This window comes from Chenopodium album, chromosome 11, assembly GCF_948465745.1.
Source record: "Chenopodium album chromosome 11, dcCheAlbu1.1, whole genome shotgun sequence".
NCBI classification, from domain to species: domain Eukaryota; kingdom Viridiplantae; phylum Streptophyta; class Magnoliopsida; order Caryophyllales; family Amaranthaceae; genus Chenopodium; species Chenopodium album.
In genome coordinates this window covers 50,150,746-50,164,899 of record NC_137844.1, presented here as the reverse complement: position 1 = coordinate 50,164,899, position 14,154 = coordinate 50,150,746, and the positions used below count along the sequence as shown (strand labels likewise).

General features: G+C 37.5%; 1 pseudogene across 1 annotated transcript; it reads left to right on the top strand.

The window, feature by feature from the left end:
- Window positions 1-5,403: 5,403 nt before the first annotated feature.
- Window positions 5,404-13,176, top strand: LOC145569064 (chlorophyllase type 0-like; annotated as a pseudogene). Its single transcript, XR_014096046.1, has 2 exons — window positions 5,404-5,910; window positions 12,193-13,176. The product of XR_014096046.1 is annotated as a chlorophyllase type 0-like (transcript).
- The last annotated feature ends 978 nt before the right edge of the window (window positions 13,177-14,154 follow it).

Genomic DNA, 14,154 nt, shown 5'->3' with positions numbered 1-14,154 from the left:
CTTCTTTACCAATTTCAAGGACGTCTTCTTCAATATCACAATCATAACCACGTAACCAATTTTGTGTGGTAACCAACGCCTCAACATTCTTAGGCAAAAGCGCACTCCTGTACTTGTTTAAAATACGACCACCCATGCTAAAAGAAGACTCAGAGGCTACCGATGTTATAGGAATGGCCAAAACATCCCTAGCCATAGCAGCTAATATAGGGTACACCCTAACTTGAGATTCCCAATACTTGAGAACATCATAATTCTCCCCTTCAATATATGGGACACGAGTAGTAGTCAAATAATTATCAATCTCCATCGATGGTCGGTTTAATGGGCCATCATCATCATCATCATCAATATTCTAGAAAAGTTCAAACAAAATGCTTTTATTAAATAATAAAATTAAAACATACAATTATTATTATGTAATTTTTTTAAAAAAGAAATTAATTACCTTGAATATGTCATCATCGTCACCATTTGATATATCGGTCACAATTGGGATGGAGGGGGGAACAAATGTACTTGAGTTAAAACCGGAAGACATAGATGAATAAAAGTTATACAACTCCAAAAGAGCATCTTTAATCACCTTTGCCTTTTCATCACATGCCTCCTCAACATAAAGCACTTTCAACATCTTTCTCACTCTAATAAGCTTACAGCGAGGATCAAGAACGACAGCAATTGAAAGGATCAAACTATAATCATCCCAATAGCTCTCAAACTTTTCAAGCATCAGTTTTGCCATGGGTGCAAGTTTAGGGTCTATATGAGCTTTAGTTATCGTGTGCTCAATTTTCAAGACACTAGCAAAATACAAATTTGCAGTAGGATATTCTGAACCAGAAAATAACACAGTGATTTCATAAAATGGCTTTAGGAAATTACATATTTTTGCAATTGTATCCCATTCATAATCCGAAAGTTTGAATTCATAACCCATAAACTTATCGATAACCACTTTCAAGGCTTCCTTTGCTTCTAAAGCTTTTCGGAGCATCGTATAGGTGGCATTCTAACGAGTCACAACATCAAGACGTAACTTACCATTAAACACACAATTAGCCTCAGAAAGAGCATGCTCAAATTGAGTAAGCCTAGAGTCCGAAGAATCAATATATTTACAAACTTCACGCAATTTTTGAACACTATTATCGACCTCTTTCAAACCTCTTTGAACAATAATGTTCAACACATGAGCTGAACATCGAATATGAAAAAATTTACCATTACAAGGAAGAGGAGAAGTCAACATTAAATCTTTCTTTAATAGATCAACCATAAGATCCATGGATCGAGCATTATCAACAGTAATTGCAAAAGCTTTACCCTGAAGCTTCCACTCCCCAATAAGTTTAAACACAAATTTTTCTATCTCAACACCAGTATGAGGAGGACCACAATACCTAAAATTCAGAATTTTAGACCTTAGACACCAATTTTTGTCAACATAATGTGCAGTTAAAGTGAGATAACCTCGATTAGTGCATGCTGTCCACAAGTCACAAGTGAAGCTAACTCTACCTTCAATTCCAGAAAAATTTTGCAACAACAAGGACTTAAACTTATCATGCTCAACAATACAATATTTCAAAATAGTGTTTCTACACACATGCTTCACATTAGGGTTCAAATTCGTAAAAACTTCCCTAAGGCCATGATGCTCCACAATACTTAAAGGATATGAATGCAAAATTATAGCTTTAGCAAGCAATTGTAAATGACGAGTTTGATTAAACAAAGGCTGAACACCACTTTCTTTATGTCCAGGATGATGTGGATGTTTTTTCATGCATGAGGTAGTATGAGCTTTACAAGTGGAGGTACCAGCCGTACCTGGTGCTTTATATTCATTACCGCAAACATTGCATCGGGCATATCTTATCAGAGCAACACCAACCAACTTATCAAAAAAGGTGTAATGCCTCCACACATCTAATGTTCGTTGACGCTTACTACCACTAGTGTTAGTGACTTGTTGTTGAGAAGAATCTTGATTCTGAACAGTGTCTTGAGAATCTATAGTGTGCTCATCATAATTTCCAAACTCTTGCTCCATTACTAAAAAAATAGAAACAAAACCATATTTGAAACAAAATCAATACTAGGCCACATATTCAGCAATCTTAACAAGAATTACAAATTTACAACATATTTAGCAATCTATCTTGATGAAAATGAAGCACATGTTAGAGTTAAAATGCAGCATATATTCAGCAACAATAAAATGCAGGCACATAGCAAGATTAAAATGCAGGATATACTCAGCAATCTTCATCCAAACAACCTTTGGTTCAATTACTAACTGGAATTACACTAGAGTATAAATGTGTAAATGTGTAATGATCTAATCCATTCACTAGTACAGAAGTTGAAGCAGAGGAAATATGTCAAGTAGAACTGAATAAGTTTAGTGCATGGAGCTATTTTAGTTAGCTTTTTTTTTTTTTCTGATAGCAATCATGCAGATTTTCTAGGTTCTGATTCACTGCTAGACTGCTAGTATCAGGTTTCCCTTACTACCTGTACCCCTAGCAGTTTTGTAAGGTTTGCAGTTAAGTCATGCTTGCATTTTCAAATAAGTTAACAAGTAACAACCCTATATGGCTATATGAGAGAAAGTACACCTTAAGCCACTCTGACCACAAATAGCCTAACCGCTTAACCGGACATACTAAAGCACGGCTAAGGATGAAAATGTAAAATACAGGCAAGAACAAGTCAAATCTGAACAAAGATCTAATAAATCTGATTTTAACAGGTTTCTCAGTTTCTGCATAGTAAAGATACCATGATACCATGATAGAGGACAACAAAATAATCACTGTATTCTACCTTATTTTCTTATTTTACAAAGTAATTAATGTCCTAGTGCTCATTATATATCAATATATTCTTCAGAATTCTATGCCAACGACAACAAATTCAACAATTAAACAAATAGCAGCAAATAAAATCACACTAACACTAATTTGCATAATTAATAGTTATATCAAATTGTTAACAATAATCCAGACAAAACAAGATTCAATTTTTGTATTCAGATATATAATTGAGTTATAATTATACAAGAAAAAACAAGGAAATTGATAAAATATGAAAATTACGGGGAGAAAAAACCTTTGCCTCGTCGAATTTTGTCGAGCCTTACAGTGAATAAACTAGGTTTAAAAAACAATTTAAACTATATACAGTAACAATTAAAAAAAACAACACCAATTCATACCATGATACCAACAACACATATCAATTAAAATCTAGAGAGAGAGAGACGCCGTGTATATATCATACCTGAATTTGGAGCAATTAGGGCAGCAAACACCAATGACTCCGTGAATGAGAGGCGCCAGGACAGCTTCAGAATAAGGACAACAAACACCGTGAATGAGAGGCGCCGTGAGGATGAGACGGAGAGGTGATAAGACGGAGAGGCGCTTAGCCGTGAGAAGAAGAGGCGCCGTGAGGAGGAGTGGTAAGGTGAGAGTGGTAAAGTGAGAGTGAGAGTGAAAGGGTTTCAAAAGGGTGAGAGTGGTTTCATGTAAATCTAACCATTGATTTTTTTAATCTATGGTTCAGATTGGTGATCCATGTGTGTTGTGGGAGAAAGAATCTAACCATTGATTTTTTAATCTATGGTTGAGAGTGGTGATCCGTGTGTGTTTGTGTGTTGTACATTCATCTACAAAAATATTATTCCTTCAATTCTTTAGTATTTTTTTGCCCCATTTGATCGGGATCAGTGCCCAAGACACGTATTAAAACATCTACTAGTATATCTTTATTTTCATACACGTAAAAATTATAAAAACGTTATATTAATAAAATGTATAAATAGATTAATTTAAAAAGATCACTAATGAGCTACTTCGTATAACTTTGTAGTTTGTACTAATACATACGAATAACGATGATACGAATATTTATCTATGAGATATTGAGATGGTTAGATACCACGTGTTAATAATGTGTAGTACACTAGTACATATGATCGATTGAACTGATCAATATGACCTTGTTAATTAGTCATTAGTGTTTTCTTTCATTATACAAATCAAAGCACTTTGTAATATCTTCATAATTTCATGAAAATATATAATGATAAACGAGTCATAATTATCAGTCTTGTTGACTAATCAAGTATCGAATTACCAAATTGCAAATTTCCATTTCACAAGAAGTCAAGAACTCATCAAGTCATGATTATGATTGTATGCGTAGTATATAAATGATTAAATAAGAAGCATATAATAACCTAATTGTATAACAATAATACATTAATACACTAATTCTTATAATCTACTTCGTAATAAACTAGTAAGATCAGTATGACTAAACTTGAAACAGAACATAATATGTATTTATAAAATAAATGAGAATTTGTTTATAATATGTTGCCTAAATATGAAATGATTCGCGACTTGCCGACTTTATTTAAAACTTGTGAACGCAAAAGGTTAGCAAGTACTATCAAATTTCAAACCAAAGCCATTTAACTGCCCGAATCCAAACAACTCGATAAACAATTTATTTTTTGAAACCGAAAACCGACCCGAACCGTAATTTAGTAAACTTGAAATAGAACCGATATGAATAACGTTAAAGTGGTTAAACCATCGAAGAATCGAACCAATTATAAATTGAACCGAAAAAGAACCGAACCAGTAAAAAACCGAACCGAAAAAGATCCGAACCAGTTATAAACCGAACCAAAAAAGAACCGAACTGTTTCTAACCCGAAACCGTTTCCAACCCGAAACTGTTTGAACCGGGATAAAAACCGTTTACACCGCACCGTTAACAAACTGCAACTCGCCTGCACCGAACCGTTTACTACCCGAACTATTTACAACCCGAACCGAATTAAAACCGCTTAAGAATAAACCGAAACCGAATCGAACCGATAACTATTTAAACCGAACCAAAACCGACCCGCGAGACAATTAAACCGATTCCAAACCGACCCGATTAACTACCGAACCGATTTCAAACCGAACCGAAACCGAACTGTCAAACCGTTTTGACAGTGCTAATTATCATCCATTAATAATGGATAAACATGATGTTGCATTAGAATCACTAATCAGTCTCATACTCTCACACCTCCTCTTTGAATTTTCTCCATACAATTTGGATTTCACGTATTCGAGCATCATCTATATCCTTCATTTTTATTTGTTCATCATTTCAACTCTTTTTTTTTTTTTTTTTTTTTTTTGAAAGATCATTTCAACTTATTTGAAAATAACATAGCATCAACAAATTAGGTCTCTTTCTTTCTCTCTTTAGACTGCGATAACATGCATAACAACTGTTGTGGAACAAAAGTATGGTCACCTTATCCCCTAAAAGAGAAGAGGTTCTATTTTTCAAACTTTTTATTTTTTATTTTTACATAAAGTACTTTGAAATTACATATCTTTGTTATTAATAATATATAAAAACTATGAAAATATAGAAAGCCCTTTGAAAAAAAATAATAAAAGCAAAATAAAAAATAGGAGACTTTTAGGTGCTATATATATGATGGTTCATGCAAAGTATAATCCTCAACCATATGCAAAGAAACTCATAAGATAGCTCAATAATATAATGGCAAAGTTATTATTGTTAATTTTTGGGGTGTTCATCTTTGTTAAGTCCCAAGCTCAAACTTTCCCAACAATTTTAGAAAAACATAATTCTGAAAAAATTACTAATGTTTTCCAAAAGGGTAATTTTCAAGTGACAAATAAACCAATTAAGGTGAAAAAATATGAATTTTCTGCTCCAGAGCCTTTGATCATTATTTCACCTAAAGAAGCAGGAGTTTATCCTGTTCTATTGTTTATTCATGGCACCATGCTTTCTAATGAAGACTACTCTGAATTCTTTAAACATATTGCTTCTCATGGCTTCATCGTGGTTGCTCCTAAGGTAAATCATAAACTTACCTGTGCGTTTAATTTTCTTGCGCGCTAGCTTGCTATTTTCACCTGATTTCTATTTAATTGTAGATATTTTATTATTGATAAATGATGATTGCTTCAAATAGGTAATACTAAATTATACTTGTATTTACTCAAAAAAAAAAAAAAAAAAAAATTGTACTTGTATTAATGATGGTTGATTTAAGTGATTTTTGTACAATTGTTACTTTAATCCGTTATATTTACACATTGAAGAGGGGCATGATGGTCATTATAATATGTTCCATTGGTCACAAGACTCACAAGTTACAACACATGTTATTCCGGAGACCACTGACCAGTACATCTGTACATGGGTTAAGAGCTTTAAGTAGACGGTATAATGACCAATGTACACTTTTCTATAATTATTTAAATATTGCTAGAAAAAAGGGCCAGCCGGGCATGCATATATTATGTGCTTCATTTCATCATTTGTACTCCTTATGACCTTATTAATCCACTTTTTGTACTTTACAAATTCAATTCATTAAATTATCATCACTAAAAACTCCTCTTAATTAAAATTGTATCATGGTTCACATTGCTTTGATCAAATCACTACTTTTATAATTGTACATGCATGTCAATTTGTGATGCACAAAATGTTAAACACAAGAAGATATTGGAGAAAACGGCTTAGCCTTCTGTATTCTATTAATCACAAATATATACCAATATACAATAGAATACCTAACTTGCCTAAAACTCCTAAACAAGATAAACTTTCCAAATATACAATATTAACAAATATATCAAACCAAACTCTAATACTCCCCCTCAAGTTGGAGCATGTAAATCACGAATGCCCAACTTGCGTAAAAGAAAACCAAACTGTTGCCGTCCAAGAGCCTTAGAGAGAATATCTGCCAACTGATTACCTGTCGAAACATATGAGGTAGAAATATTACCGTTGATCAACTCATCACGAACAAAATGACAGTCTACCTCTATATGTTTCGTACGCTCATGAAACACCGGATTCTTAGCGATATGCAAAGCCGACTGATTATCACAAAACAACTGCATAGGCTTTGAATGCTGAACACCAAGAACAAACAACAACATTTTCAACCACTTCAACTCACGAGAAGTAAAAGCCATAGACCTGTATTCAGCTTCAGAAGATGATGTGGCCATAGTAGGCTGTTTCTTAGTCTTCCAAGAAACAGGGGAACGACCTAGGAAAACAAAATAACCTGACAAAGAACGCCGACTCAAGGGGCATGCCGCCCAATCACTATCACAAAACGCTGTCAAACGTAAATCCTTCGTAGGTCGCAACAAAATACCTTGTCCCGGGCTACCCTTAAGATAGCGCAAGACACGAATGGCCGCATCCCAATGAGAAACCTGTGGAACACTCAAAAATTGTGCCAAAACATGCACTGAATAACTCAACTCTGGTCGAGTGACCGATAAATACACCAAACGACCAACCAAACGACGATACTGTTCCGGTTGAGCAAACGGCTCACCGGAAGCATGTGCAAGACGATGATTCTGCTCCATCGGTGTATCAATGGGTTTGCAACCCAACATTCCTGCCTCAGTCAAAATATCAAGAGCATACTTTCGTTGTGAAAGAAAGATGCCCTCGGGACTCCGAGCAACTTCAATGCCTAAGAAATACTTAAGCAAACCCAAATCCTTCATATAGAAGCATTTGCTCAAATAGGCCTTAAAACGATCAATAGCATCATGAGAGTTGCCTGCAATTATCAAATCATCGACATAGACAAGAACATGTAAAGAGACACTGCCCTGTACATAGCTAAAAAGAGAGTAATCAGCATATGAGTTTTTAAACCCAAAACCTCGCAGAGCACTGGACAGTTTAGCAAACCACTGTCTCGGGGCTTGTTTCAAGCCGTATAAAGATTTATCCAACCTGCAAACTTTGCCAGGTGTCGAAGTACCGTAACCTGGAGGCAATTGCATATATACTTCTTCTTCCAAATCACCATGAAGAAAAGCATTATGGACATCCATCTGATGTAACTCCCAATTCAAAGAAATTGCAACAGACAATAAAACACGTACCGTAGTCATCTTTGCAACTGGAGCGAACGTCTCATTATAATCAACACCTTCAACCTGACGGTTGCCACGAACAACCAAACGAGCCTTGAGACGTTCGACCTTTGACTTGTCGGTGTATTTAATTTTATACACCCAACCACAACCAATGGCCCGCTTTCCTGGAGGAAGATCCACAATGGTCCAAGTGCCATTGCGTTCTAGAGCATCAATCTCATCTTGCATAGCCTTACACCAACCGACGTCTTTAACCGCCTCTTTGAATGAAGACGGTTCCTTTCCCTTAGTGATCGTCGCCAGGAAACACCTGTGTCTGTTAGAAAAACGATTATATTCAACATGACAAGCTATAGGGAAAGGTTTACCTGAGGAATGTGATTGGGGAGGGTCGATATTTGGCGTAGAGGGGTCTATATTTTCAGTGATGATAGTATGTGTGACGTAATTCCGATGCCAAGAAGGAGCCTGCTTTTCAATAACCACGACCCAAATTTTCCGACGAACTCCCCCTCAAAAATTCCGGGTTAATAAAAATATTAGAACCATCTAATTCTTGCTCATCAACCACACCGGAGCGAGAAACATCGTTAGAAGCACCACCGAAAACATTAGAGACACCACCCAAAAATTCGCCGGAGCCCGGACCACCACCGGTGGACTGACCGGAGCTCACCGGCGCCACCTGCTGCCTGGCAGCAACCTGCACAGGCTGGGCAGCCCCCTGCTGATGCGTGCAGGGGTGCTGCTGCCCACCAGCACTGCCAGCAGGGGGCGTAGCCTGCTGGGCAGTGAGCTCCGCAGCCTGGCTGCGGCTGGGAGCTGTTCCCCGCGGCCTAGCTGCGGAGTTTTCTGCCTGGTGGGGTTGCGAACTCTGCTGGGCAGAGCTGTCTGCGGCCTGGTCGCGGTGAGGGGGCTGCTGCCGCGGCTAGGTTGCGGACCTTGCTGTCCCGGGATTCGCACCCCCTTCGTTAACAAAATTACCCCGTAAATCATCCTCTTAGTCATCCCATAAAAGTGGTTGTGCAAAATATTTTTCCCACAACATTCTCCTCTCATCCGGAAGAGACTCAAGAAACGGGAATTTATCTTCGAAAAATTGCACATCCCGACTCACAAAAAAAACATTCGTCTCCAAATCATAAAGACGCCAACCTTTTTTTCCATGGGGATAACCAACAAAAATACATTTTCGAGAACGCGAATCAAACTTATCTTTGACACGAGGACGATTTGCAGCATAAGCACGGCAACCAAAAACTCGTAAACTATCAAGAGAAGGCAACTGACCAAATAAAAGCTCATGAGGGGTTTTACCTTTCAAAACCGGAGTCGGAGTACGATTAATGAGATGCACCGCAGTCATAACGCACTCACCCCAAAAATACTTGGGCAATTTAGCCTGAAATCGAAGAGCACGGGCCACATTTAAAATGTGACGGTGTTTACGCTCAACCCTACCATTTTGTTGAGCCGTGTCAACACACGATGTCTGATGCAGAATGCCCTTCTGTGCAAAGAACGACTCCAAACTCAAAAATTCTTGGCCATTATCACTACGGACCACCTTCACCTTCTTGCCAAACTGAGTCTTTGCCATAGCGCAAAACTCACGAACTAACTGAGAAGCCTGATATTTACCAGCCATCAAAAACACCCAAGTAGCACGAGAAAAATCATCAACAATGGTTAGGAAATAGCGAGCATCACAACTAGAAACAATCTTGTTCGGACCCCAAATATCACAATGAACTAAATCAAAAATTTCAGATGCTTTATTCATACTTAATGGAAAAGAGTTTCGGGGTTGCTTCCCCATAAAACAAATGTCACAATCAAAAGAACAAACTGAGTTACTACTAAGAGTACTACGACTACTAGAAACTCCCGGAAGAGAGCTCACAACTTGCATTGACGGATGCCCGAGACGCCTATGCCATAACAAACTTGCATCTGAAATAACCACTTTGTTCGCCTGCAGACTCCGAGCATGAACTGGACGAAAAATATAGACCCCATCACATTGGACCCCCGCTCCAATCAGGTTCCTCAAACTGCGGTCCTGAATAATGCATAGCTTGTCAGTGAACATAATAAAATAGCATTGTTTTTCTAACAATTGAGACACAGATAACAAGTTGCATTTAAGAGCAGGAACATATAAAACATTGTCAAGAGTTAAATTATCAGACAAAATAACTCTTCCTTCCTTCGTTGCTGTCGTGCTCTTCCCATTGGGCAAACCAACAGGCGAAGAGATGTCATGTAAATCAGTGAAAAGATCAATATTACCAGACATATGATTCGAAGCTCCAGTGTCAATGAGCCAATCAATGGAATTATACGTACCAAGTTTGTTGCCATCTGACGAAGACCCAGACTTGGCACCCGTTACCGGAGACATGAGTTCCTTCCATTGAGCATCAGAAATCGTTGGAACACTCCCACGATCAGAATCAGAAACCGGCTCATTGTTACCACGAGAGTTACCTGCAGCACCAGCAAACTCACCCTTACCCTTACCAGACGACCGACCACCACTACCTCCTCGACCACCACGACCACCACGCCCTCCACGCCCCCCACCCGGGAAGCCATGGAGCTGATAACAGTGGTCCTTATCATGACCGGACCGTTTACAATAAGTACACTCAATCCGCTCGGAAGTCCGACCGGAAGCCGTACCTGTTGCATTAAAACCAACAGTCGCAGAAGAAGAAGAGGTCTCATGTGCCTCAGACACAGATTGCTTACGCTCATCAGCAACAACTTTAGCATAAGCAGCATTCATACTAGGCAAGGGATCACTCATCAACAAAGTAGACACCACAGAACCAAACTTCTTAGGATCCAAACCAAGACAAAATTGATGCAATAACTCATTCTCATGCAACTTAGCATATTCTTTCGCAGCGGAACAAGTACAAGTAGGCAATTTAACATAACTAGACAATAAATTTTGCAATTTATTCAATTCACCATAATAAACTGCAACAGAACGACCTCTTTGCTTACAATCAGCAATATCATGTTTCAATTCAAAAATACGAGGACCGTTACCAAGAGAATAACGATCACGCAAATCATCCCACAAAGTTTTAGCATCATCAGGAATAATAACAGTAGAACGAATAGAAACATCAAGAGTATTATAAATCCAAGCAACAACAGTAGAATTAACAATACCCCACTGCCGAAAATCAGGATGCTTAGGATCGGGTTGAACAATAGAGCCATCAACAAACCCGAGCTTGCTCTTGGACCGAAGATTGTTGCGAATTGACCTCGACCACTCTTCATAGTTGTCGACGGTAAGCAACACAGGACATATCACCAACTGAGACCCTTCACTTGGATGAAGATAATAGTCGGTGAATGGCTCGTACTTTGGAGGAGGAGGAGGAGGGGTGTTCTCAACTTCAGCCATCACACCAAACCACGAACAAACAAACCAAACAAACTGCACACTCCACACACGGACTGCACACTTGCACGCACTACACACGCAAGCACACCACACACACACACCCCGAGCACCACACAACGCAGCACCCCACAAAACTACACGCACCTTGCAACAACAAGGCAGCAAAGAACAACAAAAGGAGCACGTAGCACCAGCAGCACGCAAGCACCACACACACCACACACACGCACAGGCACACCACGTAGCAACGCAGCACACTCCAGCACCTAGCAGCACGCAACCAGAGACGCACCACACACACGCACCTGATGGAAACACCAAGCTAAAAATCGAGCAGAAATTAGGGGTTTATGAACCCTAATTTCTGTGAAAAAAATAAAAATCGAAACTTTGTGGAATTTGGGAAAAAAAAAAATCGAAGCCTAATCTCACAAACAAAGTTAATATGCGGAATTAATGAGAAATCAAACCAAGGATCGAAAAAAATTCTCTAGAAATTAGAGAGGCTGTGATACCATGTTAAACACAAGAAGATATTGGAGAAAACGGCTTAGCCTTCTGAATTCTATTAATCACAAATATATACCAATATACAATAGAATACCTAACTTGCCTAAAACTCCTAAACAAGATAAACTTTCCAAATATACAATATTAACAAATATATCAAACCAAACTCTAATACAAAATCTAACAACATACTTGATATAATTATGTGAGTACTTGCTATCGTGTCATGTTTATATTTAAGTGACAGTAATTAATGATTTCAAATTAATTCTTCAGTTGTTCCGGATATTCCCGCCTAAACTACCTAGTCAACAAGATGAGATAGATATGGCAGCATCCGTGGCAAACTGGATGCCTCAATATCTACAAGTGGTGTTACAAAAATACGTCACCGGAGTTGAAGGTGATCTCGAAAAACTCGCAATATCCGGTCATAGTAGAGGAGGAAAATCGGCATTTGCTCTTGCACTTGGTTTCTCCTATATCAAGCTAGATGTTACATTTTCAGCACTAATTGGTGTAGACCCTGTTGCTGGTAGACGTGTAGATGATCGAACATTGCCGCATGTTCTAACCTACAAACCCGACTCATTTAATTTGTCGATTCCAGTCACGGTAATTGGTTCCGGATTGGGTAACTACACCATCTCATGTGCTCCAAATTACGTGAACCATCAACAATTTTACGACGAGTGTAAGGAAAATTCGTCGCATTTTGTGATTACAAAGTATGGTCATATGGAAATGTTGAATGAGTTTTACTGAAGTCCTATAGCCGTTTCTATGTCACTTATGTGTGCACAAAGTTACGGTCCGAAAGCTACTATGAGAAGAACACTAGGTGGAATCATGGTGGCTTTTCTTAAGGCCTATTTTCGAGACGATGGAGGGCAATATCACGCCATTATGGCTAATACATCCTTGGCTCCTACTAACCTCTTTGTTGAGAACAAAGGCATCAACTTTGGGTTTGCAACAACTTAATTATGCTCTAGTTTAAAGCTTAATTTTCTCATAAAGTTTCATGTGATGTATGTCAGTATGTGTACTACGTTACACTACTAATCGTTAGCCTTGTTTCAGCATTTAATAAGTAATTAGTAACATTGTGTGATTTGCTTATTAAGAACGTCTTGCATGTATTAGGTTGATGACTAAAGGCCTTCAAGCAAGGCCATCTTATGTAACTAATCGTGACTTTCAGCATGCTTTATTAATTTATGCATCAAATAATATAATCCATGGTGTGATGTTAGAAAATTTTCCTTTTATTGTACTCTGATAGCAAGTTCAATTATTTATGTATATCTATTACACTCTTTCTGTCTCACTTACTTTTAAGTGCACCTATTCCTATGTGCAACCAAGTGCATGTAATAATTATATTATATTGTCAAACAAGAGTGATGAATAGTGCAAAAAGTCCATTATTGCAATATTAATAGAACGGAGGAAGTATATGTCTATAGGGACCACAACTCTACTCTCACAAAATTAATTTAGATCCCACCATTTTTCTCTCTCATCAATTCTACCCAATTAAACTTAAAAAAGCACAATATGTGTTAAATATTGGGGAAAATACTTCTAACAATGTAATTTCCTTGGTATTTTTCCCATTCATTATATTAGAATGTATTACAATATGTATAAACAATAGGAATACCTAACCCTAATAATCCTTATTATCTTAACTTCCTAAACTCTATCACAATATATCACATATATCTTTTCATAATTATCTCTCATATGATATATTCATGTCACAGTATACATTCCTATCTTAATACCCCCCCTCAAGTCGGAGGGGTAGATCTCAAACATCCGACTTGAACAATAAAATAAATTTGCATCATGAATCATCAAGCTGCAATGTATAATTTGGATTATAAACGATCCCAAATCGCCAAATAATCAAACTTGGTCTAAAAAAAAAAATTGAGAACGCTCACAATAATTCTATATTGAACGCAAATAATGAATAATGTGTGCAATTGATCACTCCTCTTACACGAACTCTTGTGTTTGAGATTCTTTTATTATCTCCCTTGATGAGAATGTCATTTTTTTCAAACCCGTCATTTTTTTTCTTTTCCTCTTACACAATCTCCCGTTTTTAAGGTTTTTCTCATTCTTAGGCTCTTGATACCATGTTAAATATTTGGGAAAATACTTCTCACAATGTAATTTCCATTGTATTTTTCCTATTCATTATATTTGACCGTATTACAATATATA